At 50.0% G+C, this 27,922-nt stretch overlaps 2 long non-coding RNA genes across 2 annotated transcripts; one reads left to right on the top strand and one right to left on the bottom strand.

The window, feature by feature from the left end:
* Nucleotides 1-178: 178 nt before the first annotated feature.
* LOC102150557 (uncharacterized) lies at nt 179-17,533 on the bottom strand. The gene is made up of 6 exons (XR_290866.4): nt 17,161-17,533; nt 14,421-16,493; nt 12,458-12,838; nt 12,115-12,325; nt 8,393-8,506; nt 179-484 (listed from the first exon to the last, which is right to left on the bottom strand). It is a non-coding gene; the product is annotated as an uncharacterized lncRNA (long non-coding RNA).
* LOC106780995 (uncharacterized) lies at nt 17,070-27,922 on the top strand. The gene is made up of 3 exons (XR_011421449.1): nt 17,070-17,408; nt 18,313-18,378; nt 26,460-27,922. It is a non-coding gene; the product is annotated as an uncharacterized lncRNA (long non-coding RNA).

Below are 27,922 nucleotides of genomic sequence, written 5' to 3'. Positions count from 1 at the left end.
GAGGGAGCACGGCTAGCTCCCGCTTCCTCCCTCGGAGACATAAACAGTAGGTTGGCACAAGATTTCACTGAAAACCTCCCGGAACCTTCATCAGCTCTGTATGTTTCCTTTGTTGAAAAAATGTGATTTTTTTTCCTTCTAGAGAAAAAGTATTCATAGTGAGAACAATGGGCAACAATCACAATTCATTATTTCCAACTTTACTCATCAGAGGGAAAAAATCATTAAACCTGAGAATCAGGGCCTCGGGGCTCTGTGGGGAAAATGAAAGTGGCTTCCAGACAGAGGGGCTCCGTCATTGTCCCACTGACTGTCCTCAATGTCCTAGAGACAGAAAGAAGCCAGAGTCTTGAAGGCTGGCCTCGCAGAAGGTCCTTGTGCTCCTTCCCCCCATTGTCTCCGAAAGGCTGTTGAGCATGGGCACCAAAAAGAGCCGGCCAATGGGTCCTTCCCTACACGAGATGGCCACGCGACTCCTCCACGTCTAGAAAGCAAAGTGGCTAGTGAGTTTTAAAGTTCAGCTTTATCACCAAAAAAAAAAAAAAAAATCTTAATTTAGATCTTATGACACATTCCTCTATAAATACAAGAATCCCTTAACCCATTCCTAGGTGCTAACGAAGCGGGCCACTGAGAATCACAAAGGACACTACAGAAATCTTCGCAGATGGGCTGTGACTGACTTTAGAAGGATAACAAGGAATATGGCCAATGAAAGGATTGAGATGGGAGGCTGGGGAACACAGCCCTAAAGAAAGGGACCCTGTGAGCCAAGTTAGGGGGTCCAGCTCGGGGAATTTTGCACACGAAGCTGAGCAGGGGCAGTGGCCAGAGGTTCAGCTCCCAGGAAAAGGGGCCAATCTTGAAAGGCCCTGAGTCCCATGGCCAGGAGCACCTTCACCCTCCTGTAGGACTTGGTTTCTATGCGTTTTACAATGCTTGCTCCACTTCGTAAATACCAAATGTCAAGCGTTTATTTAATGTTATTTGAAATTCCAGAAAAAACGTTCTCCCTACAGTGAGTGGAATAATTTTTTAAAAACCTGCATCTATGGTGCCATTTTCTTGCTTAATACCCTTCAGTGGCTCCCAGTGGTTCTTAGGATATGAACTCTCTGGGGGGGGGGTCCAAGGCGTTACACAATACTAACAGTTATTGACATTCTACTCTCCACCGTACGCTTTACCTGTAGAAACTCATTTAATCCTTATCACAAGGGCGTGAGGCAGGTGCTATTACTAACTCACAGTGCATTTGGAGATACTTTGCCCGAGATTGCATAGCTGGTAAATGTTGGGACCAGGAGTGGAACGCAGGTGACATAGGCATGTTCCTCCCCCTACTTCACCATTCCAGTCCAAGCCACCATCACCCCTCCCTGGGCAATGGCCATGGCCTCCAAACGTGACTTCCGCTCCCACCTCAGCTGCAGACTCCTAGATGCTGCCATGACCTCTGACTGCAGCCCATCAGAATCCCACCCTCACACACCCTGCTTGGACCACCACTTCGTTTACTCCCAGTCCACTCGCTTTAATACGCTAATTCCAACAATTCTTTGGCCTCAACACAACCTATAAGCCATTGATCCTATCATGTGTTTATTGTCCCAGACCCCGCTCATGCCCCACTACCCTCCAGCCTAGTGTAGACTTCCAATCATCTCTTTCATGCACCTTTATCTCCTCAACCCTTTTTTCCTGTCGTTGTACTTACCTGGAAAAAACCCGATCCTGGTTAAAGCCTCATCACTCCCACTCTCCTCCTGAACCCAAGCAACTATCTTTCACTGGAGGGAAACCCAAAGCAAAGCTGATTCTCTGTTAATGACCATCAACCTCAGGTGAGCCTTCATGGCCGCCCAGGAACCCGGCTACTCTTCCTGCCTCAATCCAGCCTCCCACTTTCCTAGATGACGTCTACCCCTCTCTCCTCACACTTCCAAAAGTCCTCTCCATTCTTACCATCAGTTTGCTACCTTGCTGAGAAAAATGAAGCAATTAGAAGAGAAATTTCACGCACTCCCACCTCCCCTCCCCCTTTGCACCTGCTCTTCTCCCTATTACTGCTGATTCATTGTCTATATTCCTTTCTAAGGCTTTCCTCCTTCTCCATCCCATCCCTTTCCTGCATTCTCATCTTTCTCTCTTGTATCATCAACTCTTCTCTTTCTATGAGATCATTTTAAGCAGCAGGTAAGTACATCTATTGTATTCGATCTGTCATATAGTCTCCTTTCACCACATGTTCCCTTCTCCCTCTTAGAAAGAATTGTCTATATTCATCTTTTGCCCATTCTCTGTTTAACTCAAATCTGTCAGAATGTCATCCTTACCAGTCCACTAAAAGAATCGTTATCAAGGACACCAATGGCCTGCACGTTGCTGTACCTAACGGCCATTCCTCGGTCATGTTGTATTTTAGTGTATCAACTGCATTTGATAAGTGAGCCGCTGCCCACTTGGTGAAACCCTTTCTCCAGTTGGCTTCTAGGACACCACTTGTCTTAGTCCCTTTGGGCTGCTGTGACAAAATACGACAGACTGGGTAGCTTACAAACAACGGAAATTTATTTCTCACAGTTCTGGAAGCTGTAAAGTCCAAGATCAAGACGCCAGCACGGTCGTGTTGGGTCAGGGCCCTCTTCCTGGCTCACAGCTGCCAGCACCTTCTCACTGTGTCCTCACATGGTGGAAGGGACTAGGGATTTCTGGGGCCTCTTTCACAAGGGCACTGACCCCATTCATGAGGACTTCACGCTCGTGACCCGAGTACCTCCAAAGGCCCCATCTCCTTCAACCATTAACTTTGGGAGTTAGGATTTCAACATATGAATTTGGTGGGGGGCGGGGCACAAACATTCAGACCACAGCACCACCCTTGGCTGTCCTGCTCCCCCACTGACCTCTGCTTCTCCTTTGCAATCCTTCCCCATGACGACCACCAACAAACATGGGAGTGCCCCGCGGCTTACTCCTCGGAGCTCGTCTCTTTCTACATGCCTCAGCTAGGTCGGTAGCTCCAGACTTACGGCTTAAATGCCATCCATTCCTTGATGACTCCTCAAGTTTTACTGTAAAGAGATCTGACCTCTATCCTCAACTCAGACACCTCCACTGGGATGCCTAATCGACATCTCAAACTTTACTTGTCCCCAGATTCCTGATTTCCAGCCCCTCTCCCAACTTTCTCCTCCAACAGTTGTCCCCCCCGTCACTTAATGGTAATTTTATTCTTTTTGGACCTCACCCCAAAGCCCAGAAGTCACCCTTCACATCAAATTTACCAGCAAATATTGGCTCTACCTTCAGATCTATCCTGAACCTAGCCACTTCTCACCGTCTCCATCACACACACCGCCCCTCTGCATCATTTCGATAGCCACCAACTGGTCCCTCTGCTTCTGCCCTGTGCCCCTACAGCACAGCAGCCAGAGTGACCCTTTTGAAATATAAATCAGATGACATTACACGTTCAAACCCTCCAACAGCTGCCTGCCAGAGCGAAAGCCAAAGTCCTTACGATCACTTGTAGGGGCATAAGTGATCTGCTCCCCACCCCCTACCTCTCGGACCTCAGCTTTACTACTCTCCCCTGCACTCTCTCTGGTCCCACAGATGTCATCCCTAATGTCAGGGACCATGTCTATTCTCTCTTCCTTTAGGGAACCTAGCATCATGCTTGACATCTTGTGGACACTCAGAGACATTGGCTGAAAGAATGCTGCCTCTCTCCCTCTCTCTCTCGCTCTTTCTCTCTCTCTCCCTCTCTCTTTCCCCCCAGACTAGGTGCAATTCTAAAGCATAAGCTTTGCCTCCTTCCCCTTTGCAGCCCTGTTCGTTACCCAGCACCTAGCACACAGCAGGTTATACCCTCAGGAGGATATTACAATGGGATTCAGGACACGGAAGCGAGCATGGGAAAGGCCCACAGGAAGACATGCAAACACACAATTTGCAAGAGGAATGAAGACAAGCCTGTCCTACTGCCCCTCGAATTCCTCAGTTGGAAGGATCAAGGGAAGAAAGAAGATAAGAAGAGATTGGGGAGGAAACCTCTTTGGCAGGAGTGACCTGAGTCCGCAAGAGGTCATGTCCTTCTGACCTGGGCTGGATGCCACCTTCCACCCCCGACGCCAGAGAGGGGGGCTTCCAGGGGACTGGAGAGGAGCTGCTCTGTGCTATGGGTAGCCGGGGCAAGATAAACTAGGTCTGACTTCTGTCTACACAATTAGAGAAGGTGACCGAGGGCTCTGGTGGAGGGCCACGGGTGCACTGCTCTACTGGAATAGGTCTGATCACGTAGGAGCAAAGCAGGCACGAACGTGCCCTTTGACCAGACAGCGACTCTGCAAAACATGAGCTGGAGTGGACATCTTAGAACAGTCTTAAATCCTTCTCATGGAGGGGTGGGAAGGCGCGGGCCCAAGAAGCTGCAGGTGAACAGCAGGCGGCTGGGGGAGGGGATGCAGAGGCCACCTTAGGACAGAGACACGTGGCCTGGGTCAGAGGGGTGCCCGAGAGGGCCAAGGAGAGCCTTCTGGACAACTTACAGAAACAGTCAGCGTTAAGCAACAGCCAGGCCCTAAAGGGACAAAGCCCGTCTGTGACAAGGACAATTCTAGGGACTTTTCTGTCTACTTCTGTTTCCTCTCATGCAACCGAAACTGGCTGTGGAAGCAGAAAGGAGAGGCCGGGCCAGGCAGAGAAATGGAGAAGAAGGCAGCCACACTCCCCTTGGCCACCACAGACTTCATCCCGAAGCTGACCCCGGGTATAGGAAGGGAGAAGATCTGACGTGAAGGCGGTTGAGAGTTGTAATAATTAGATGGGACTAGGATTACAAGGGATTTCTAAACCAAGATTTACAGTGACGCAGGAACGTCTGCTATTCTCTGCGAGCAGAAAGCTGACGAGCCCACCGGAGTCGCCCACAAGGTCAGGGGACAGTAACCTCAATGGTCTGACACTTGAAAGCTGCGTCTTGATCATCATTCACACCTCTTGCTTATTCAAGATGCAGACACACACACACACGTAACCCGGCTGGGGATGCAGAAATAAGTAAGACCTGCGCTCTACACATAAGACGCTTATGTTTTGGAGGAGTCAGGACATCATTCAATACCTTGTGCCAGTTGCCAGGATAGACCTACGCACAAAGTGTCACCGGAGCCCGTGGCAGAGAGGGGCTAGGGTCAACTCAGGGCCCCACATCCAAGATGTTCTGTCTCATGAGACGTTCTGACAAACCCTGCATCGAGTATTTCTACTCCAGTTTGGCGAGTGTAGACGGGCTGTGTGTCTTAGAGAAGAAAAGTGCCTGCAGTCACACACTCACCAAGTCTCAGCAGTCTGAGAAGACGAAATGTCTTGCCCTGGGCCCATGAGCTTGCCCCCTCCCAGGGTTGTTGATCTGTCCACCAGAGACTTCTAGCGACACAGCACCGGGGACTGAGGCAGGAAACCCTGGAGCTTCAGTTCGGAAGTTTTCCAAATTCGACACCACCATGACTTCCCCTTTGAAATGGCTGAACTCTCGCGCCTAGCGGTCCTTTAGCCACCACATGTACGTCTCCCGTGGCTGCCAGCCAGCTCTGGACGGTCCCCACTGGGGAGGGTGCTCCCAAGCCTCAGCCGAAAGCTGTGTCTCCCTGTGGTTTCTCGTCCTTCATCCTGGTTTTCCCAGTAGCCTCACAGAGCAAATTGCTCCTTTTTCCACATAACAGCCCCTAAGAAGCGTGACATTTCTAATTTCGATCCTGTCCCCCCACCCTTAGCTGTCAGTTCCCTGAGTTAAACTGCCCTTGCTCTTCAGCTGTTATTTTAAGCCATGGTTTTGAATCTCCTTGTCACCCTGTCCTCTCTTATGAACACATGTCAGTTGACCTCTCTCATGAAGTAAGCTTTCACAGAGGACTGAAAGAACTGAGTGAAGAAGGTTCTAGGGGGGTGTGGGAGGCAGGTGCAAAGGCCCTGAGGCAGCAGCATGCTCATGTGTTCCAGCATCAGCAAGGAGCACAGGTCACTGCAGAAGCCCGAACCAAGGACAGAGTAGGTAGAAATGAGATGGGAGAGAAAGGTTAGTCTAGGTAGGTCTTATAGACAAGAACCTGAGATAAAACCCAAGTACTAGGAGTGACATTCTTAGATTCATGTTTTAAAGACATTGCAATGTCTACAGGCTGAGAATGGATTATAGGAGAGGTGAGAGATGACAGAGGAGACTACTGAGGAGGGCACTGCTATGGTCTGGGAGCTTTGCCTCTGAGCCTGCCCTGGTGTGTAGACATAGGTACGCTCCCCACAGGAAGATCAGTGGAGATGAAATCACAGGCAGAGGTGGGGAGCTCCCAACACCAAGGGCTAATGTTACTTTCTTCTCATGCTTCCTATGTGCCGGGCACTCTTCCAAGTGTGTTATACGCTTTGACTCAGTTCTTATGACCACCCATGAGATGAGGTTGTGAAGTCCTCTCATCTCTTGGCACAAGGATCCTGAATATATATTTCCATCTGACGTCAGTGTAGTAGGGCATGAGGTCAAGGGCACTTCCTAGTGTCGCCCATATGTGGTGTCTCAGTGGCCCCAGAACTAACCCCATCATGTCAGAGTTGAATGTGGGGGAACAGAGGGGGCACAGATGCTTTGTGAAGAGCTTGGACTTGATCCGCCGGGCGAGGGGGCACCACAGACGATTGCGTGGTCCCCTTAGGCCACTGGCCTGACGCTAACAGTGGAGATGAAGACATGCGTGTCCTTGATCTCTGAGGCCAGAGACAGACAGAGCTCGTCACCAGGTTCTCAATTAGCAGGCAGGCCCCTTGCAGAATTTGTGGGGCTAATTAGTATTAGGGATGGGTTTGGAGGACAAGCTTATGTGTACAAGTTCTTGGAACATTCCCCTTGGACACATCCTTGCTTCTAAGTGTTAATTAGAGCTTCTATACTGCAGCTTGAAATCGAGTGGGAAATAAGTTGATATAGGTTAATTCAGTGGACAAGAGAGACGACCCCTCCTTGAAGTCTCGTTTGCTTCCATTTTGGACAGCTGGCCAAGGTCCAGGGGCGGCTCCTAGAGAGCTCAGATCTCAGCGCATTCTCCAGATTGGGTCATATCCATATGGTCTCCTTCCTGTCAGCAATGTCAGAGTTTTCCCTCCCAGCTCCCATATCTCTTAGGTTAATTGAAGGGCAAGGTGGTGACCTGAAGTCCAAAAGATTAGTCCTGGAATTCCTATTCTGGCTTGGGCCAGCTCTGAGACCTCAGGGAAGTTATACAACCTCTCTGAGCCTCAGGGTCTCCATGTGGAAAACGGGAATGAGAAGAGCAAGATGCCTCGTAGAGCTGGCCTGAGGCTCAAAGGACCGAGCCTCGTTCTCCCCCGCTCATGGAGGGGGCCCTCGGGAAAGTCTGGTCTCCATGTGCATAGCTCCCAAGTGCGGCTCTGTCACTGTCCTCTGGAAACACCTGCTTTCAAAATGTGCTCCCTCCTGGTTCTAAGCTACAGCAGGTATATCCCCAGTGCCCAAGGGCTGGGACTCTGGGCTGTGGGAAAACAAGGTCTTCTATCTCGTTGCCAGGAGGGCCTCTCTGAGAAGGAAGCGTCAGACGCCCAGAGGAGAGCCTGTGGGACAGGGGCTGGTTGTACCTTGCCCTTTGATGTAGTCCAGCAAAGGCACGAAGGACGAATAAAGCTCGCTTCCAAACTGTGCCAGGGTCTCTCGCAGATCAGCACATATTAGGATTTTGTAGCAGACACTGTTGGGGCTCCGCCCACATCCCCGCAGGGAAACTTTACCATTTCAAGGCACCTGGCTCCCAGCGTGTCGTCACCCCCAACAGCACCTGGGTCCCTCCATCATTTCCTTGGAGGGCTGCCCTGAGGCAACTGGAGCCCAATTTGCTGGTCTGTGCAGAGATCAAAGTCCCTGGGAGCAGCCTTAAGTGGATGGGTGCGGGAATCAATCCCCGGGCTCCCCTGGCCCCTGGGCAGGACAGCTTTTCACTATGACCTGCACTGTCCCCAGCACCCCCCTGCAGGGTTGAGCTTAAGTGGCCCTCTGTGGGCCTTTGCCTGACATCACAGTCTTGCTTGGCCTCCTCCCCTCCCCGGACCCACTTCCCCACAACCATGCCAATGTTTGCCGCAAGCACTTTCCTAACATACCACGTTCACTTGAATCACTCCGGGGTCTGCTTCCGACAAACCCAGCCTAAGACAGAATCAAATTCAGATCATAAGGATTTAGCATCTACTCTGTGCCAGGCACAGTTAGGAAGTTTTGGGGTTTTTTAAAAAAAATTCATTATCTCATTTAATTTCATAATTAACTTTTTGGAGATGTTAGAAGTGAGAAAACTGGGACTCAGAAATTTAAGCGACTTACCCCAAATCACGCAGCTGGCAAATGACGACCTTCTCAACCTGAGAATCTTGTCCTCTTGTATCTGCTCCTTTCACATGGCGGGGAGGCGGTGGTTTGCCGAGGGAGGTAGGAAAGCTGAAAAGGTCACCAGGTCAGCTACAACCACATAGCCAAACTTTCATCTGTTCTAAATATTGGAGTTTCCATAAAATATTGTACTTTCTAAAAAAAGATTCTGTTTAAAAAAAGGCAAGTTGGAAACGACTGCATCATATCTGCTCTGTGGGATAGCGATGGAGATTAAATGAAATAATGAAGGCAGAGTGCTTAGCACAGAGCTTGGCACACAGCATATGGCTGACAAACGCCAGCAGACGGGATTATATATGAATAACATGCACTCACAATTTATGTGTGCTGGTTATATTTATGCCATCTATAATTTAAGGAAACAAATAATTTATATATTTTCAGTAGATGCAAATACTCTCCACATCTAGTTAGCAGAAATAAATTACACAAACATGCATATATGCATTATTTCTCTGTATACATTTAGACTGTGTGGATACAAATGATTTGACTCTAAGCTGTGTGCATGGGGTTTCAGGGACGCATCTCCTTAAGAAAGGTGGAAATTAGCGTGAAACTCCCATCCTGTCCGTACCTCAACCCTACCCCGCTCTCACCTGCATTGTCTGCTGTGCAAGTATTGGTCAGGAAGTTGAAGGAATTTGGCTCACCATCAGCAGCTCATGCCAGACCTCTGTGCCTCAGCAGAGAGGACCTGTGGGAAACTGCCACTGCCCACGCAGAAGACAAGAGCAGGAAGCCCATGGCCCAAACCCAAAGCTCACCTTCCCATTCATTCATGGCACAGTAAATACTGAGGAAGACCTACTATGTGCCAGGTTCTGCCATAAGCGCTGGGATAGACACAGTGGAGAAACAACAACAATGAAACAGACACGACCCCTGTCCCATAGGGAGGGAGCATGACACTAATCAACCAATTGTACAAATAAGTGTCTATGACCAACTGGAATAATTCTACAGATGCTGTGCAAAAAACTGTGTCAGGGTCCAGAAAGACAGAGAAAGTTTCTCTGCAAGACGGAAGTCTGAGATGAAATCCAAAAGATGAACAGGTGTTAGTCAACTAAGTGAGAGAATATTCGGGTGGAGGAAATCCCAAAAGCTAAGACTCTAAGGTGGACAGAGCACAGAGAATTTTTAGGGCAGCGAAAACATTATAGTGATGGGTATATGTCATTATGCATTTGTCCGCACCTGTAGAATGTGCAACACCAAGAGTGAACTCTAGGAGGAACTATGGACTTTGGGTGACTACGATGGGTCAACATAGGTTCATCCTTGGTAAAAATTGTACCACTCTGGTGAGTGATGCTGATAACGGGGGAAGCTATGCATGGGTTGGGGCAGGGGGTATATGGGAAATCTCTGTACCTCCCTCTCAATTTTATTGTGAACCTAAAACTGCTCTAAAAAGAAAATAAGATCTATTAAAAAAAAAAAAAACAGGATCTCTTGTAACTGAATTAGAAGTGGTCCTATACTTATTGAGAGAAACCGTCCTCTCTGACTGCCTGCGCTGCTCTGTGGGTTCTTGAGCACCTTCATCCTGAAGGGACAAGCCTTTCAGCGTTCTCCCCCGGCTAAGGAGAGCTGCGGGCTGAGAGGATTAGCTGGACCCACAAGGAGCTCACAGTCTAGTAGGAAGCCTGATGATGATTAAACACACATCCACAGATGGACAACTCGGGCGCTCTGTGTTCCCACCAATTCTGGTGCTTTCCTCCACCTTTCACCTGGCCACACTGTGCTGTCACTGTCTCTTTGCTTGTTGGTCTCGGAGTGGGGACCAATTGTTGCAGAGTCTCTCTACATCTCAGTGCCAAGCTCTTTTCAATAAATATTCGTCGGGGAGATTAGGGGCTATTTGGAGATGGGAAGAGGTGCAGAGAGGAGGCAAGCGAGGAAAGGCAGGTGGCAATTGGTACAAGGTACTGTGAAAATATATGCTGAGTATACTCAGTGTGCCCGGAGAGGTCAGAAAGGACATCCTAGAGAAGGGAATATTTGAACTGGCTTTTGCAGGATGAGTAAGAGTTTGTTGACCAACGAAGAGGAGAAATGGTGACCCAAGCCAAGAGACCAGTGTGTTTAAGTACAAAAGCCTGAGTAGGCATGCCACGTGCAGGAGAGGGACGTGGGAGATGTGGCTAGAAAGGAAGCAAGGTTGGAGGCAGGCTGCGGCCAGCCAGGGAAGGCACTGGTAAACCAAGTCTAAAAGCTGGAACCCCAGCCTTCAACCATAGCGCCCAAGAAGGGCTTGCAGCCGGAGACTGATGGCTGCTAGGGACCTAATTAGGTTAGCAGGTCCGGGAGTTGTTGGGGACAAGTCAGGCCACAATCCCTGGGACTGAGGACATACCCAGGCCAGAGCTCACTGCCTTGATAGTTGAACAGGTCACAGGTGCTCTCCGAGGCAGGCTGGCCGGGCCAGCTCCTCTCACTGCAAGTTTATCTCATTCAGGATCTATTCTCTCTCTCTGTTGCGGATAAACATAGACCCTTATTTTTATATGGGTCAATTATGATGCCAAGAAATCCCACGGGGGATGCTGACATCGGGAGGAGTCTTAGAGGTCCCCCACCAGGGCCGTTCCCCCTGACCAGAGTCAAGAGGTCTCATGGCTTTCCCAAGAACACGCAAACTGGGCGGCAGAGCGGAAACTGGGAGCGGGTCCCCAGATCCCCAGGGCAGGGGTCCTGGAGCTCTTGCACCATCCCCTGTCCTGCCGTCTGTGCTGGGAGTCTTAGAAACAGTGCTTTGGACCTGCTAGGCACAGGGCAGGTGAGTGCGGAGGGCGGGGGCCGCTCCCTCCCCATGGGGGAACGGGTAGGTGATGGTGTTTATTTCTTCTTTCCCGTAGAGGAATAATCCAACGTGGAGCGGAGGATGTTTTCCCTCTGAGATCTGCTAATGGCATGAATTAATTCAAGTTCCACCGGAGGCTGTTGCTATTCTTAGGCCCCTGCTAGGCCCGCTGGGAACTGAGATGCCAGTGACTGGGACCATTTGCACACGGAGCCATGGGAAGATGGACAGAAACAGGTGGCTTCCAAGCCAGGAGCTGCCCATCGTTCTGTTGTTCGAAACGAGACAGCCTCTCCCATCGCCCTGTTAGCTCACTGATCTAAGATTTAGGGGCTGGAAGCAACCCCTGAACCATCAAACAACATCCACGCTCGCTCCCACCTCCCCGCTCCGAACACAGTTCACGAATGAACGCTTTGGCCATGTGGACAAATATTAATAAATTATTCTCCCCCCCTCCAGTTTTCCTTTCACTCCACTTTGAGAAATGAAATCCAATTCAGAATATGGAACAGCTTATTAAAAACATAAACTCACTCTTTGACTCTATGAGTTGGAAATAAAAGGTATTTTTTAATCAAAAGGAATTTCTAATTCACTGCAGCACTGAGCTTGCTGAACTCCACCTGTTGGAAACGCCACTTGCCTAAATGACGTGAACTGGCACGTGGCAGAGAATAAAGCCGCCAGCTCAGCTCGGTCTGCATCGGCTCTTCAAGTCACACACGCTCAGAAAGACCTCAGTGTGGGAGACGTCAGCTGAGCCCCAAGGAAGGGCTGCCAAGAAAGGGGTTTGGGTCAGAAATGTCTGAAAATACACGAACACCTACAGGAAACTTACCCAGGAGAACGGGATGAGCTGATTTCATTCATTCAGCTCCTGACTCCACGAATATTTATTTCTGCGTCTGACTTTGTTTTCGGTGCGGAATGTCTAAAGATGACTCATAGGTGATCCTGGGCTCAAGGAACGCCTGAGGTGCTGGGAGCCCAGATAGGCCGGTGATACGTGAAGACGCAGTGCTGAATGCTGTCAAGGGGATATACGTAACCTGCAGGCCAAGAGACATAAGAACGAACACCTGGTCTTCCCGGAGGCACAGGAGTGCTCCCCTGGAGCGGGAGCATTTTAAATGACACTAGTCACAGCTCTTTCTTTTGCACGGGGCTTAAGCCCCACTCACCTTGGCTTAAACAAAAGAGGATTTCATTGGCCCAAGTAAACATGCATCAGAGGTGGAGATTCAGGTACAGGTGAGTGAGCAGACAGAAGAGTCTGTTCAAAGGCCCTGAGGCAAGTTTCTTTCCATCTCTTGGCTTTGCTTTGCTCTCACCAAGCTTCCTCCTTGGGTGCATTTCTCTAAGTATTGGTAAAATGGCCTCCTGCAGCTGGCGGCCCACACTTTACCAGTTCAGCAACTCCAGGGAAGAAAAGAACCCCTTTCCCAGTTGTTCTTGGGCTGACTCTCGCTGGTGTGGCCTGAGTCTTGTGCCTCCCTGGGCCAGTCCCTGCTTCAGAGGGGTAGAAGACGCTGCCTGGGCAGGCTTGGGATGTCTGCCCATCTCTGGAATCAGAGGAACAGGGAAGGGGAACACATCAGCCTTTTCCAAACTGCATTCATTCCAGAACATTCATTAAGGACCACACTGGGAGTCGAGCCCTGCTCTGAGAGAGGAAGCTGCACAGGACAGAAAGGACAGAACTCCCTGCCCTGGGTGAGCTTGCAAATGAGGAAAACACAGGTGGGGTAGATGCAGTATGTACAAATGATAGGGAGAAAAATAACCCGAGGAATGGGGGCAGGGTGCTACATTAAAAAGGGTTGTTGAGGATGGTCCCCGGGAGAGGCGACAACATTGTGCAGAAGCTGAAGATGCTGAGGACCCAGCCAAGAGAGTCACTGGGGTACAAAGGAAAACAGCCGTGAGAAGAGCCATCTCTGGGGCCGTGAGGCAAGAAAAGGCCTGACAGCTTTGAGGGGCACCAGATATCCCATAGCTTGACCCCACTGAGCGATGGGGAGAAGGGCACGTCAGGGGAGGGTGGGGCGCGGAGAGCATGCAGCACCGGAGAAACCATCAAAGGACTTCAGCTTTTATGCTGAGGGCAGCGGGAGCTGCAGGGGCTGAGCATACTGGCGAGGTGGTACCCTGTTGGAAAATCGAGATGCTCTGATCAGAGAACGGAGGATGGATCCTGGGGAGAGAAGACAAGAAGCACCTGGCTCAAAGTCGCGACAGAGCATGGGTGGACGTGTGGGAGAGACTGTTCCTGGCAGAAGGGATGGCATGGAACAAGAATAGATACCAAAGGCCCCTAGATACCCTCTAGGAACCATCAGCTGTGTCAGTTAAAATATTTAGAGAGAGAGACTGTGTCGGGGTTAGAGCTCCCGGGAGGAGGGCACAGGAGAGGGACCGAGTGTGGCCCATGCAGTGCTCCAGGCCCCATAACCGGAAGGTATATGCCCTTCAAGAGCATCTCTGTGGAGGCAGGAGAAGCCTGGCAGAGTCAATCGCTCCTTCTAATCTTCCCTCCCAGGAAACTTGCAGATATTAAAATGACCACTCAAGGGGAACGTGATTTGATTTCAAGTTTAATTGAAGGACATTGTGCAAATGCGGAAATTTAGAGAGGAGGAAAAGAAAATTTCCCGGTGATGGTTTAATTTCCATTTCTTTTTCTAAACGTGGAAAGCTGTGTATTAAAAATGCTAGGTGAAGAATATTACAAACAGATAACCATTTCTTTTCCTTCCCAGGAAAGGGTAGATGCCATTTGGGATTCCCTCGGCAGATGATCAGTTTAGCAAACATCAGTGAGGCGCTAGAATTGGCAGAGTACCGTCCACATGCCCACATCATTGGCCCAGCAGCGGTAGCTAAAATGTGATGGAGTTGCACTCCGCGGCAAGTGGGTGGGTGGGGGCCCAGAGTCTTAGGGAGTCGGTTCCCCGAGGCAGACACTCAAGCAACTCAGCAAACACTCAGGGAACCCCATCCAGGTACCACCTACTGGGCCAGGCCCTGGGGGTGACGTGGTTTCTCTTATATGCCAGGATGGTCTTAGAAGCCAGAAGACATGGACCCAGCCCTCCAGGACAGAACAAGCGTGACAATGACCACAATCGTGGGCTCCGCCCTTACCTTTGTATTTGAAGACAATTGGCAATTTATGAAGCACTTTCTCCTGTACTGATCCTTCTTGCTCTCACAGGAACACGGTGCACAGAAATGGACCCAGATCTGCCTGACTTTGATGTTTTGGTGACCAGGACTTGGTCTTTGTCTTAAAATTCTGGGCCACTCCATATTGTACCTCCTTCAACCAACTTTCTCAGCTTCCACTCTGAGGCTAAGAGCTGAGTTTTGTGTAGATATAGTTCTCCTAATGACCTATGAAGTGGGTGCTGTTGCTGCTGTATCTTCAGATTAGGACCCTGAGACTTAAATTCAGTGAACTGCTTCAAGGTCACTGCCTGGACTTGACCCCAGGCACCTGGCTCAGGAAGCCACACTTTTAACCATGCAGCCCTGAGCCTAGTGTCTAAGGGTCGAGAGCTCAGTGTGAATATAATTTCCAATAGAGCTGTTATTTTTAACTCTCACCACAGTCCCTAAAAGCTTCTGTTAGCAGCTCCATTCTTAGACGAAGAAATGGAAACTTGGAGACACTAAGCCAACACTGACATCAGAGCTCACTCACTTAGAAGGTGCCAGATGTGGGATCCTAACCCAGCTTGGTCCCACTCAATCTGCTGAACATTCATGCCCCCACAGGACTTGGCATCTGCTAAAGACTCATCATCATACATCCTGGTTCATCTTGACTCTTTCTTCCTCTCTTCCCCTTCAAGAGAAGCCAACTGGCACATCCCTGAAAGTTCAGACGGGGGTCATGGGAAGTTTTGGCCCCAGACTCACGTTGTCACTCTCGACTTCCATCAGGTCTCCCAGAAGCTGGAAGGATTTCTACACCCACACAGGCACAACCAGACTGACCACAAGTCAACTAAATGGGTACGGCGTCTACCAAGGAAATGACCACAGAGGAGCTGTGTTGATGGAAGGGATTGCCGAGCTGGGGAAAATCAACACAGCTTGAACAGCCAATCAGTTCTCTCGTGACGGGGGGTTTACTGTGGTGGAAAGGACACCTGACACGGAGCCGACACTGCTGGCTTTCCACTATGGGGAACGAGTGGTCATGCCACTCTTTCAACTCTGAGACTATTCTGAAACTCTTCTTCCTCACCTGCAAAATGGCCATCAGCCCACCCATGCGGAGGTGGGGAGGCCTCCGTGAGGACAAGGATGGGAAAGTACCGAGCGCACCATCTGCTCAGAGTAGGTGCTCAAGAAACACTGGTTATATATACTGGCTGAATCCAAATGTGACCCCTGAGGCTTGTTAGCTAACGAGGGAGCATGTGTTGAAGTGGCTGTTAATGTGTAGAGACAACAAGCAGTCAAAACTATTTTTCAATTTTGTTGACCGGCCACATTTGCAGCAGGGCCTCCGAAAACCAAACTTTGCACTCGTCTTATCAGCCCGTTGGTCGGGCCACTTGCGTATGTTGTTGGCTTGCATCCACTTTCTCTGAAATGCCACAAAGGAACCAGATTGCGGAAGCCACTTGGGGATTTTCCACTTCTCAATGGGCTGCTCTGGAGCCCTTCAGACCCTTGAGATCCGGAAGAAGGAAACTGCCACTGAGAAGGGGACTCAAGGGGCCACAAGTTGAGTGGGGGGCCCTCAGGACCCGGAGCAGGACGACCTGAGACAGCAGCCTCTCTCTTCTGCCAAGTGGCTGTTTGGCCTTGAAAAGTCACTCTCTTCTCTCTCTGGGTTCCCCGAAAGGGGAGAGGGGATGGGCTAGAAATCGAATACCCTCCTCGATGACTAATCAGAAGAAGAAATATCTCTGAGCTCAGAGGAGCCTACTATGGTCTTCAACCTGTTGCGTTTACCATCCTATCTAATCTTTGTGACCATCCTGCAGATTTCGGGGAGCCTCTCCATCTTACAGATGAAGAAACAGGAGGGGAGATTAAGTAGCGAGCCCACGTCACAGCAAATGAAATGGCAGAGACGACTTGGGTGCTAGTCAGACAGGATTCAACATCCCAACAGATGAACACCCACTCCTCGGTTCTTCCACTAGGATGGTCTCTGAGGGTCAACTCTGATGTTTCTCCACAAAGCTTGAATCACGGACCCTGCAACACGGAATGCAATTTATTCCGCCTTCCAGAGACGAAAAGCCTCAAAGCAAGCTTCCGGGAATTTAATTTCAGCGTTTGCATCCAAGTCACCAGGGGCTCAGGAGGCCAGGCGGGACACACTGCCCCGCGCTCGCTCTCGCCTTCTCTCTCTGTCAGAGGTGAGCAGCTCCAGCTCCCCCATCAGAGATCTGAGGGTCTGCCCCATGCCTACCTCGTTCCACCGCATCGAATGAATCCCCACTCTTGCCCAGCCCCATGGCCCCATTTCCACCGCCCCTGGGAGGGCAGAGCTCCCCACTCCACTCTCACAGACTTGCTGACACACCCTCAGCCACTGCCCTGGCCCTGGTTTGCCTCTCTAGGCACCTTCTCCACTCTCTCAAGGTTATCCATTCTGAAATATTATCACGTTCCTATTACAGCCGTCCAATGGCTCCCCAAACCCACAGAGTCAAGGATCAGCTCCCAGCAGAGCTTCCAAGACTCCCCGTCATCCAACCACCCCCTCCATCTCCAGCCCCATCTCACCACACCCACCACACACACACACACACACACACACACACACACACACGGAGCAGTGCCGGGCCTCGGGGCTTCCCGCCTCCACCCTTCTCCTCCTCTTCCCAGAACACTCTGCCCACCCTCGTCACATGCTCACCCTTCTTCGCCTGCCAGCTCCTCCTCGCCCTTCAAGACTCAGCTTGGCATCACCCCACAGGGAGCGTCCCCTGGGCCGCGGGTTGGGAGGTGCCTCCTCTGAGGACTGGTCAGGCCTCTTGATGGCTGCAGACAAGGCACCCGCTCCCTGGTGACACCTCTGCCCTTCCCCATCTCACCCAGCAGCCTGACTCTGAATTCAGCATGGCCTTCCTCCTGGTCCTCAGGCCCTGCCACTGGGCCTCTGGGGTGAGTCCGAATCTGCATCCTTAGCAGGTGATCTCTGTTTTCTCCGGAAACCATTGCTCTAATCTCGCTCTGACTCCCTGCGTTCAGACCGGGGTTTGTAGTTCTCCATGGTGGGTCGTGAATACGACGAAACCAAACTGCTAAATCAGAGTCCCTAAAATTTTCCACTCCCACACCAGTTCTTTGCCAGGAAAAAGGCAACGTATTGTTGTCCAGGCGCAGTGTTTTCCTTCCAGGATGCAGTCCTAACCAAAGGGGCAAGGGGTGTGCTGGGAAAATTTCTGCAGTTTGTCCCTGGGCCTTCTGGTTATTCTTGTTGTCCCAGGTTGCTCCGAGCATCCAGAAACCCACCCTTCATAGAGTCAGGAGGCTGAGATGGAAGGACAGCAGCCACAGAGCCATTCTGGTCCATTTAAAAGGGTGACTCTTTTTAAAGAGTTGATGATTTGAGAAAGGAGAATGTGCTCTGTGGCCACAGAGACGCTTGTGACTAATTATTTTTTGACAAGTCTGAAACTTCAGGGTCAAGTGGAAAATATCTCTAATAAGACATTTGGCACAATGAGGAAGAAGGAAACAAGCATTTATCAAAGACCCACTCTGCGCCAGCCACGGCTTCCATGCTTGACACATTGTTTCCTTGAGTCCTCTCGGTATGCTCCCGTTTTACAGATGAGGAAACTGAGACTCAGAGAGGCAAACACGTTTCCCAGGCTTATGTGATTATTACAGAACCGGAGCAGGGTTGAAGGCTCGTAGCTCAGCTCTCCGTGCCTGTTTGAGGCTGGATTTCCTGGGTGCTGTCCTGGAAAGATCCTTGTTGTAGGTGACTGGAAGCTGGGATTTCTGTTCAGCTAATGGACAAGTCACTGGCCCTCTTGGCAGCTTACTTTCCACATTCCAGGTGAAGTGTTCCATCTATGTTCCTTGGAAGTCCTGAAGCACCGTGGAGGTTGCACTGGGTCTCCAGGTAGGTGATGGGGAAGGGGTCCTGGACAGATTCCCCCTTCTTCTTTCCACCGAAGTAACTGCACTTTGGTTGGTTTATATATGGAGGTTACATGTAAGAGTTCTTATGAAGAAAGAGACCCACTGCTACATATATATGAATAAAAGAGTGAGTGAATACAAAATCCGATGACCACAGAGTCTCTAGGGCCCCATCTCTCAAGCGCAATAGCTGGGAGCTTTGTTGACCAACAGCAAGCTCTACACAACGCTGCGCTGTCAAGAGTGGCGATGTGTCCACCCAAAGCCAGCCCTCCCAGGGATTTGTAGAGCGTCATGTGCAGACATTCAAGTGACTATTACTATGCTTAGCCTTCTCATCCGTCACTCACAGGGTGCTTGACAGTTTGTAAGGCGTGTTCATACACACGGTCGTATTGTGATATGTTGCCAGTTTTACCAAGATCGGGGTCTTCAGCGTTTGGGAAGCTCCCTTTTAATGGCCCCACATTCTCGCTGACATCCTCACACTATTCCCTTCGAGACTCTGGAAACTTCCATTTTCCCTTAAAGGCCAGCTCTGGAAAGCCTCACATCCTCCTTTGCACTGCTGGGCCCTTCCTTCCCTGGGCCCCACACCACTCTGACCCTTGTGCAGCATGTTCAAGTTGTGTCGCATCCTCCCTTCCTGCCATACTATGAGCATCACAAGAGCAAATGGCTCAGTTAACACCTGAGGGACTGAAGAATGAACGAATGAATGAGGAAATGCGTGGGTACCCAGCTTCTTACATTAGCTAACTTCTATCTCCCTGATTCCCTAAGTAAAGTCAGTCCCGCCCTCATGCTCACCAGGTAGCATGTTTACGAGGACTTACTATGTGCGTGGGACTATACCAGGTATGAGGGGACTGGTGGTGGACAGGAGAGCCAGGGCCCCTGTCTTCGTGGAGCATCCTCTTTGAGTAGACACACTCAGAGTACTTCTCACACAGAATGGTCAGCACCTGTGTTGACGTTAGTCTCGCGAAATCTCTGTGAAGACCTGGACTACGTCTGGCTCATCTTCATGCCCAGCACCCAGCTCAACACCTGGGGAATATTGGGTGTTCTGTGAATGTTTGATGGATGAATGTGCCCATCAGAAGCCTGGTCCCTTTGCCGGACCTTATTTCTTGGTCCATATGCAGGACCTGGGACTAAACACATTTCTTCGCAATCCAGGAATCTCAGATGGCACCCTGGGCAATGAGTATTTTTATTCTTCAAAGCTTACACTAGTCATTCTCAAGAAAGGTCATTAATAAAGCCCTTTCTGTGTGCCTGTGTGAGTGTGTGTGCGGACGTGTGCGCACACACACACACCCCATTTGGAAAGAGCTCTCACCTTATGGCATAAGACAGCACCATTTCGTGGCAAGGGAATAAAACAGAAATCCGTCTTCCCCTTTTGCCAGCACTGCCCTGGAAGCCACAGAAGCAGCGAGGTGGGCCGTGAACAGTTAATGGGGCCAGGAGTCCGCGCAGTCACCTGTTAGCTGCGTGACCCTGGGGGAGTCGCTTCACCTCTCTGAGCCTCAATCTCCTCATCTGCAGATCAGAATAGGAACAAAACAGAAAACCACATTCCATCCACTTGCTTTTACTGATATTTTTGTTCAGAAAACTGAGGCCCGGAGCCCAGATCTTAAAGGCACGCAGGGGAACTCAGGGGCAGTAGGCATCAGGGTGCCCAGAAATAGAAGAAAGGAGCTGAGTGTCTGGCCTGGGACAGCTGGGACTTAGAAGTCAGGCAAATCTGCTCAAAGCCAGTTCCTCTCTCCTACTAGCCATGTGGCCTTAGGCAAGGCACTTCCGCTCTCTGGGCCTTGCTCTCTTCATCTGTGAATGGAAATAATGATGCTCCAGCTGACCTCAGGATCTCTAACTGTTCGGTGCCTCGCTGCCTGCCTTTGCCGACCGCCTCTCCCCTCTGTTTTCTGGTCTTCAATGACCTGTGAACCGTGATGTCTAGTCCCATAACGGTGTCAATGCTGATGTCAAAAAATTCTGCTACCCGCTCCAGCACAGCTAAAACCTGAAAGACAAAGCCACCAAGGGTCAGAGAGTGGAGTGGCTCGACCTCTTGGTCCCTGCAGGTGGAATTGCAACCGCTCTCTGGAACCATTTGGCAACATCTACAAAAGCTGACCACATGCACGCCCTTTGACCCGAGATTCTGCTCCTAGATATTGTTCACCCCAGACCTGTGCTAGAATCCCTGTAGAAATCCTGTTCCTTGCTGGAAATCCCCTAAACCCATCCACTGCAGACTGAATGGGTACATTAACTGTGGAATCTTCCCACCGTGGAGTATGACACAGCACTGAGGACACAGCCACCGCTGCTACACGTATCAGCAGGGACGAAGCTCACAGACGTAACATGGAGCGAAGGAAGCCAGACACAAGAGCACCTGCTGCGTGCTTCCAGTTACCTAAAGTCCACAAACAGGACAAACCCATCTATGGTGATGGTCTGGGAAGTGGGTGTTGGATAATGTCGCGAAGTAGTCAGTGGGAGTGACGTCACAGGGAAGCTTCTGGCGGTGCTGGTCCTGATTTGTTTCTTGATCTGTTTTCTGATTCCATGGGGGTGTGAAAGTTCCTTCGGTTGTACGCACATTCACGCCAAGTGCATTTTCTGTATGTTTAGGATACTTCATTCTTTATTTATTACTTGTGTTTTCTTCTGTCATTGGGTCTTGCTGCAAGACTCTGTTTGGTCTTCCCTATAAAGATGTCCCTTATTGGCTAGAAATCATAGGAGAATTTTCTCCAAAACGGCAGAAACAGAGGATCCTGCTCTCTGCTTTTCAGTCTTACCAGGAAGGAGAAACAGCGGTCCAGGAACTCGGTACCCTGACTTTCCCGTGGATTGTACTTATTGCTCAGTCTCACCTTCTCCTGTGGACCCAGGTGTGCGCCTCCCGTGGGAGATGGGAGTGGGATCCTAGCGTGGGATGGACCTAGGCAATGCCCCCGGGCCCCTGCACCTCCATGTCTTCATCTGTAAAATGAGGTCCTTAGTGCCTGATGCAGGATTGGCGGGAGCATTCAGTGAGATTATCTAGATGAAGCCTGAGGCGAGGTGCCTGGTAGAGAAACACGCTAAATGTTGCCGCTGTTATGACGACTTTCCCTGTAATACTCTAAGCCCTTTAGACGCGCATCCTCGCTTCATCCTCTGAAATCTGGATTATCAACCCCATCCTACAAACAAGGAAACTGAAGCTCCAAAGGCTCATCTCCCATGATCCAGGTCAAAGAGCTAACCTAATAGTTCCCCAACTGTGCTCAGCATCAGAATCGCATGGAGAGCTGGTTAAAACAATTGAACATTTGCAGTGTGCTGGGGCAGGGGTTGGCAAACTATTTCTATAGAGGGCCAGAGAGTAAATATTTTAGGCTTTGCGGGCCGTGGGGTCACTGACACAGCTATGAACCCTGCCTTTATAGCAGACAAAACAATAAGGAAACAAATGGGTGTGACTTCTTCCAGGAAGAGTTTATTTGCAAAAACAGGCAGAAAGCCAGATTTGGGCCACAGGTCACCATCAAGTGCTGGGAAAATGGAGATGATCAGAGAGAACGAAACAGGCAGATGCAGAGCCCTGTGACCAGGCCTCTAACGCAGAGGTTCCTTCGAACGAGATGAAGGACAGCCCAGAGAAGAGAGCTAGACGCAGTCAGAGAAGGACCGACGCAGGAAATGACTTTGACTGGATCCTGAGAAGTAAGTAGGAGCTCACCAGTCAGAGGGCGAAGAGTGTTACAGCTGGAAGGAACAGCGGATGCAAAAGCACGGAGGCCGGAGAGAGTGCTGCCCACTCAGCCCAAGGGTCATAGCTCAGCGCCATGTTCCTGCCCTACCTCCCTTCTGGCGTATTCTCAGATTGTACCCTTTGGTGTATTCTGTGATTTTTTTTTTGACCTACTTGTTTGTAAGTGGGCTCCACCACTGGAATATAAGTTCTATGAGGGCAGGAATGGCCCACAATATGGAGTGAGGGGTCCCCTTTATGTTTCCCCAGCACCCCGTGCCTGCTCTGACCATGGAAGTCACCATGTTGGGGGCAATTGTCTTTTCATGGGTCTGCCTATTCCTCCGCCTCCAGCCGCTCCACAATGAGACCCAGTTCTACTCAATACGCATGTGCGTCCTCTGCACGTGGACCTGTGACTGGGGCTCAGTAAGTACGTGCTGTGGGATGCATCAGTGGGAGTCACGCAGCGTGGGGAAATGAGGAGTGCAGGGACTAAGGCAGAGATGATGCTGCAGAGGCTCCAGACTCAGGTCGTGGTGGCCCTGCATCACAGGAAGGTGCTGGGATGCTGACCCAGATGTGCCGGGACACGGGTTAGCTTCTGTGTAGAACGAGCTCCCAGTTGGGGGACAGTCCCATAAACGGGTAGTGCCAGTGTATATTCTGAAGAAGAAGGCATGAAGTGCGCTACAGGCGGAGCTGTGCACCCATGAGGAGGGAGCTTGCACTGTTTGGGGAGGGTAGGTAGATAAGGGGTAGACCACAACACCCACCGCCCCCTAAACTAGGAGGCAGCCCTGCCTTCGGGGACAGAGTACTTACTAGCTGTGACTTGGTACAAGTCACATCACTTCTTGGCCTCTGTTTCTCACCTGAAAACAGAAACAACCATAACATCACTGTCCTAGCTCGGGCTCCCCAGGAGACAAACTCTGAGGAAGAGATTTGGGTGCAGAAGGTGCACTGAGGGGTGGCCCCATCCACCCAGGGGGAGGAAGAAACAGGACAGGGCAGAGGGAGGTTCTGGACTGCAAGACAGTCACCCTGAAGGTCTCGGCTGACCCCTTGGGAACCGGGCTGGAAGGCCCTGCGGGGGTGAGCTGAGTTGGCCTGGGGGCTTGGCTTTGCGCCCCCACATAGGCCAGTAGTTGGATGCAGGCAGCCTGGAGATGGCCGTGTGACCTTAGGGGAGGCATATCCCTTCAACCAAGGGCAATTCCTGGGGAGGGATTCAGCTGAGAGCCAAGCGACGAGTCTCCCCCCGAGGGGTCCTGGGCAGCTGATGACTCAGTCCCCTACACCCACCTCAGGGGTGCCAGGTGGAGCGCAGAGGAGGACACACTGTGAAGACCTTGCCTCTGCGAGTCAGGAGGATCTTGTCGTATGTCTTATCTGACAATCAGTTAAGTGACCACATGAGAGAGGGGTCATTTCTCAAATAGCGAAATGATTCTCTATGGTTTCCTCTTGAAAAAAAAATGATGAGCTCCAAGAAAAACGAGGCCAGCTTGAAGTTCATGTTGTTGTACAATGAGTCTCTTACAGGCACCCACAGCATCACAGCAATAGAGGGACCAATCCAGCCTCCCACTGAGCGGAGAGGGAAATTGAGGCCCAGGGAGAAAGATGGCGAAGCTTGGACAAGGACGCAGGTCTTTCGACCGTCAGATGCGTGCCTTCTCACGTCAGCCCACAGGTTCCTCTTGCCGAGATCCTCTCCAAGCTAACACCCGATCGTGGAAACAGACCATACTCAACCCACCAAGTCTTCTAAAAGTCCTTGTGCTGTGGTCTGGGGACTGAGCTCTCTGGCTCTGGATTGGACCAGATCTTTGCACAGATTCCAGCTCTATCACTGCCCAGCTGGGTGACCTTAGAGAAGCCACTCACCTTCTGCACCTGCCTTCTCATCTGTAAACTCGGCATGGTAAGGCCCACCTCACAGAGCTGGTGCAAGAAGTTACTAATACACTGTGTGGACAGCGTGCTCAGCCTAGGAGCCAGCTCACCAGAAGCACCTCAAAATGGCAGCTGCCATCAGTGTTACATGGATGGTGCTGGGCCAGGCACCGAGAAGCTTGGAGGGGTGGACATGGATATGATCTCTCCCTGCATGGGACTGATGATAAAGAGCTAAGATTTAGAGTTGGGGATGGTTACTCAAAGGACAAATGTCAAGGAGGGTGTCATTAAGTGACTATATATGAGGCAGTGAGTAAAACAGATTTTATGAGAGAAAGAAAGAGGAAACGTATAGGGCTGACTTCAGACTGACATAAAACATACATTTGACATATTTTTATCTTCTTATTAAAAATATTTCTTGTTATTGTCTGATATTAGATGCATTTGCATCCAATGGTCAAAGTAGTTCAGTGAGGACAAGAAAGAGCATTCTCATTTTACGGAATAAAGAACATGGGCTCCAAGAAACAGGGCGCTTGTCCAAAGTCACACAGTTAGACACTCTCCGCGTTTTTTTTTTTAAATGGAAAAAGAACTTTTATTAGTATCTTTCCGTCCTTCTTACACTTTTTTTATTCCATTGAGGTGAAAGTCACATAATACAAAGTTGACTGCTTTATTTAAAGTGTACAATTCAGCGGTATTTACTACATTCACAGTGTTGTGCAAGTACCATCTCTTTCTAGTTCCAAAAATCTTCATCACCTCAAAGTAAAACCTCCTACCCAGAAAGCATTTATTCTCGATTCCCTGCTCCCCTCGTTCCTGGGAACCGTCAATCTGTGTTCTCTCACCATGGGGTTGCCTCGCCTGGATATTTCACGTAAATAGAATCATATCTGTCCTTTCATGACTGGCTTGTTTCACTTAGCATAGTGTCTTCTAGCTTTATCCACGCTGTAGCACGTGACAGAATTTCGCTCCTTTTTATGGCTAATATCCCATTGTATGGATATACCACAATTTGTTTATCCATCTATCCATTGATGGACTTTGGGTTGTTTCTCCTTTTTGGCTGCTGAGAACAGTGCTTCCAAGAACATTCATGTACAAGAATTTGTTTGAATGCTTGCTTCAATTATTTGGAGTATACACCCAGGAGTAGCATTGCTGGGTCATATGCTAATGCTAGGTGTAACATTTTGAGGATCCCCAAACTTTTTCCACCGTTGCTGGAGCATTTTAGATTCCCCCCTGCAGTGCACAAGGGTTCCACTTTCTCCACATCCACGCCAGCACTTGCTGTTTTCCTTTTTTAAAGTCCTTACGTTCATCCTAGTGAGTGTGAAGTGGTATCTCATTGTGGTTTTGACTCGCATTCCCCTGATCCCTGACGCCATTGAGCATCTCTTCTTGTGCTTGTCCGCCCTTTGGTTACCTGCTTCGGAGAATTACCCATTCAGATCCCTGGCGCATCTTCTAATTGCGTTGTTTGTCTTTTCTTTGGGTTACATTGTGAAAGCTCTTTCTGTATTTTGGGTACTAGAACCTTTTCAGATGCATGCTTTGCAAATCATCTCCCCCGTTCTGTGGGCTGTCTTTTCTTTCTTGATAATGTCCTTTGATGCATGAAAGTTTTCCATCTTGAGGAAGTCCAATTTCTCTGTTTTCTTTTGTTGCTCATGCTTTTGGTGTCATCAGGGCTGACACTGAAAGCCTGATCCTCTATCAGCAAACCATGCAGCCTCCTGGACAACACACAGCCTTCCGAGGGGCGGAGCTTGTACTTTATGTAAATGAGCCAGGTCTAGAGGCAGCCGGCTGCCAGTGAGAGCAGCTGTGTGCACAGACAGTCTGAGGTGAGGGTCGGGGCAGCAGCGTCTGCCTCTCTGCTGGGCTGGGTTGGGGGGTCCCAGTTCTAGATGCTGGAGGGGGCCGTGCAGCAGGCGAGGCTTGGAAAAGCCCCTCCCTGACAGTCAGGCAGAGCTCCGAACAGAACCTCCGGGGCAGGAAACTAGGGGCAACCATGTGGGGAGCCGGTGACAGCACAGGAGAGGAGGGAGGGGACAAAGAGAGAGGAAGGAGAGATAAGAACAACGGGCTCGGGGCTGGGGTAGGGACAAGAACCACTGCTGGAAAAGAAACTGCTTTTCCAAACTCTCAAACGTTGAGTCAACGCCCCACCTAGGAGAAATAAGAAAACTCGGGCATCCTTGGGCTCTAGCCTGTGGCCTCCAGCGGTGCCCTGAGGGGACTTGAGGTGAGGGCTCGCCTTGAGAATAATTTCAGGCTCCAATACGTGTACAAATGTGCTGCGTGTCTTCGCACGTGTTATTCCATTTAATCCTCCCAGTAGCTCTATGGGATACTTATTTATTTTCTCTACCTTACAGGTAAGGAAACGAAGACTCCAGGAGCCTATTTTCCAAAGGCCGCATTACCAACAAAGGACAGACCGAGATTTGGACTCTCATGTCCTGATCCCCGCCTCAGGCTCTTTCTGCCAGAACCACAGACAAATCCACAAAGTGACCCTCCGTGAATCTTAGAGGTCATTTAAAGGTAGCGGTGTCTGCCTCGCTACTCAAAGTGTGGTCCGTGGACCAGCAGCATCTGTACTCCCTCAGGGCCTGGTAGCTGTGCAGAATCTCAGGCCCCAGGCTGGACCCGAGGAATCAGAATCTGCATTTTAATGAGGCCCCTGGGTGATCTGTATGCACACAACAGTTTGGGAAACATTTGCCTATGGGGTATCATTTCAGACTTTCAAGAATTTTTACCATTAGAAATGAAGATAACAACAACAGTCAGCATCGTTAAACTCAGCATCCTGATCCAACCACAGACCGGTCCAAACTTTTCAAAATATCATCTGAGCAGAAAAGCTTATAAACTGCTTTGCTTATCAGCCAACAGCTGACCTCAGAACCTTTGGCAAGACAAAATGTTCTGCCCTCCCAATGAGATCAGTATCGCATTTCTGGTGGTGTATTTATCTAGTTTTCATTGCTGACATGTATTACGTAACACCACCCCTCTTTCTTCTGCCATCACTGGCTTATTTGAACATCTGACTTACCTTGACCCTAGAGCACAGTGCAGCTTATGCAACAATCTGAACGTTTCTCCTCAGAAGTCCCCTGTGTCCCCATGGTGGCCTCGGCTCCTGTCCTCATGCCGCAGACAAGATAGCTGTGTCCCACCTCTGATTCTCTAGGCGACTTTAGGATCCAGCCCTGGCTGCGTGCTTACTGCCTCCCATTCTTTGAGGATTTTCTGGGCTTGACTAAGAGTCTTTCAGATCTTCTTTCCCAACTGTGCTGGGCTTCGAGACTGCTCAGAGAACAGAGGCACCTGGCTCAGAACGTGTGTAGATAATACCAAGCAGAATCTTCCTCCTCTCTCCGTGATGGGGAATGAGGGGGCCAGCAGGCAGATCAGGACCAAGGATGGGACCCGAGGGGTCGGCTGGGGAAGGAAGAGGTCCAGAGAGAACAGTGCTGAAAACCCAGGGTTCTAGGGTCCAACAGAACTGAGACTTGATCCAGCTCGGCTTCTTATTTGCTGGGTGACATTGGGTAGATTACTCACCTACTTTGAGCCTCTTGGTCTCATCTATAACAGGGAGAGGATGATGCCGACCTCTGGGACTAAGTTGGCTAACATTAGTAAAATTCTGGATGCTAGGCTTGTCATATACAGACATTCAATAAGAGGGAGCTTGTTTTTTGATTGTAGAGTAAGTCATTGAGGGAGACAGCCCACAAATGTCATGAAACTTCCAATTCTTAAAACACACACACATGCTAACATGTTTTCCTGCATAAAATTCAATAAAGAATAACTGAAAAAATTA

The sequence above is a fragment of the Equus caballus genome, chromosome 9 (assembly GCF_041296265.1).
Source record: "Equus caballus isolate H_3958 breed thoroughbred chromosome 9, TB-T2T, whole genome shotgun sequence".
NCBI classification, from domain to species: domain Eukaryota; kingdom Metazoa; phylum Chordata; class Mammalia; order Perissodactyla; family Equidae; genus Equus; species Equus caballus.
Note: the sequence above shows the minus strand (reverse complement) of the source record. Positions and strands in the feature narration are given on the sequence as shown.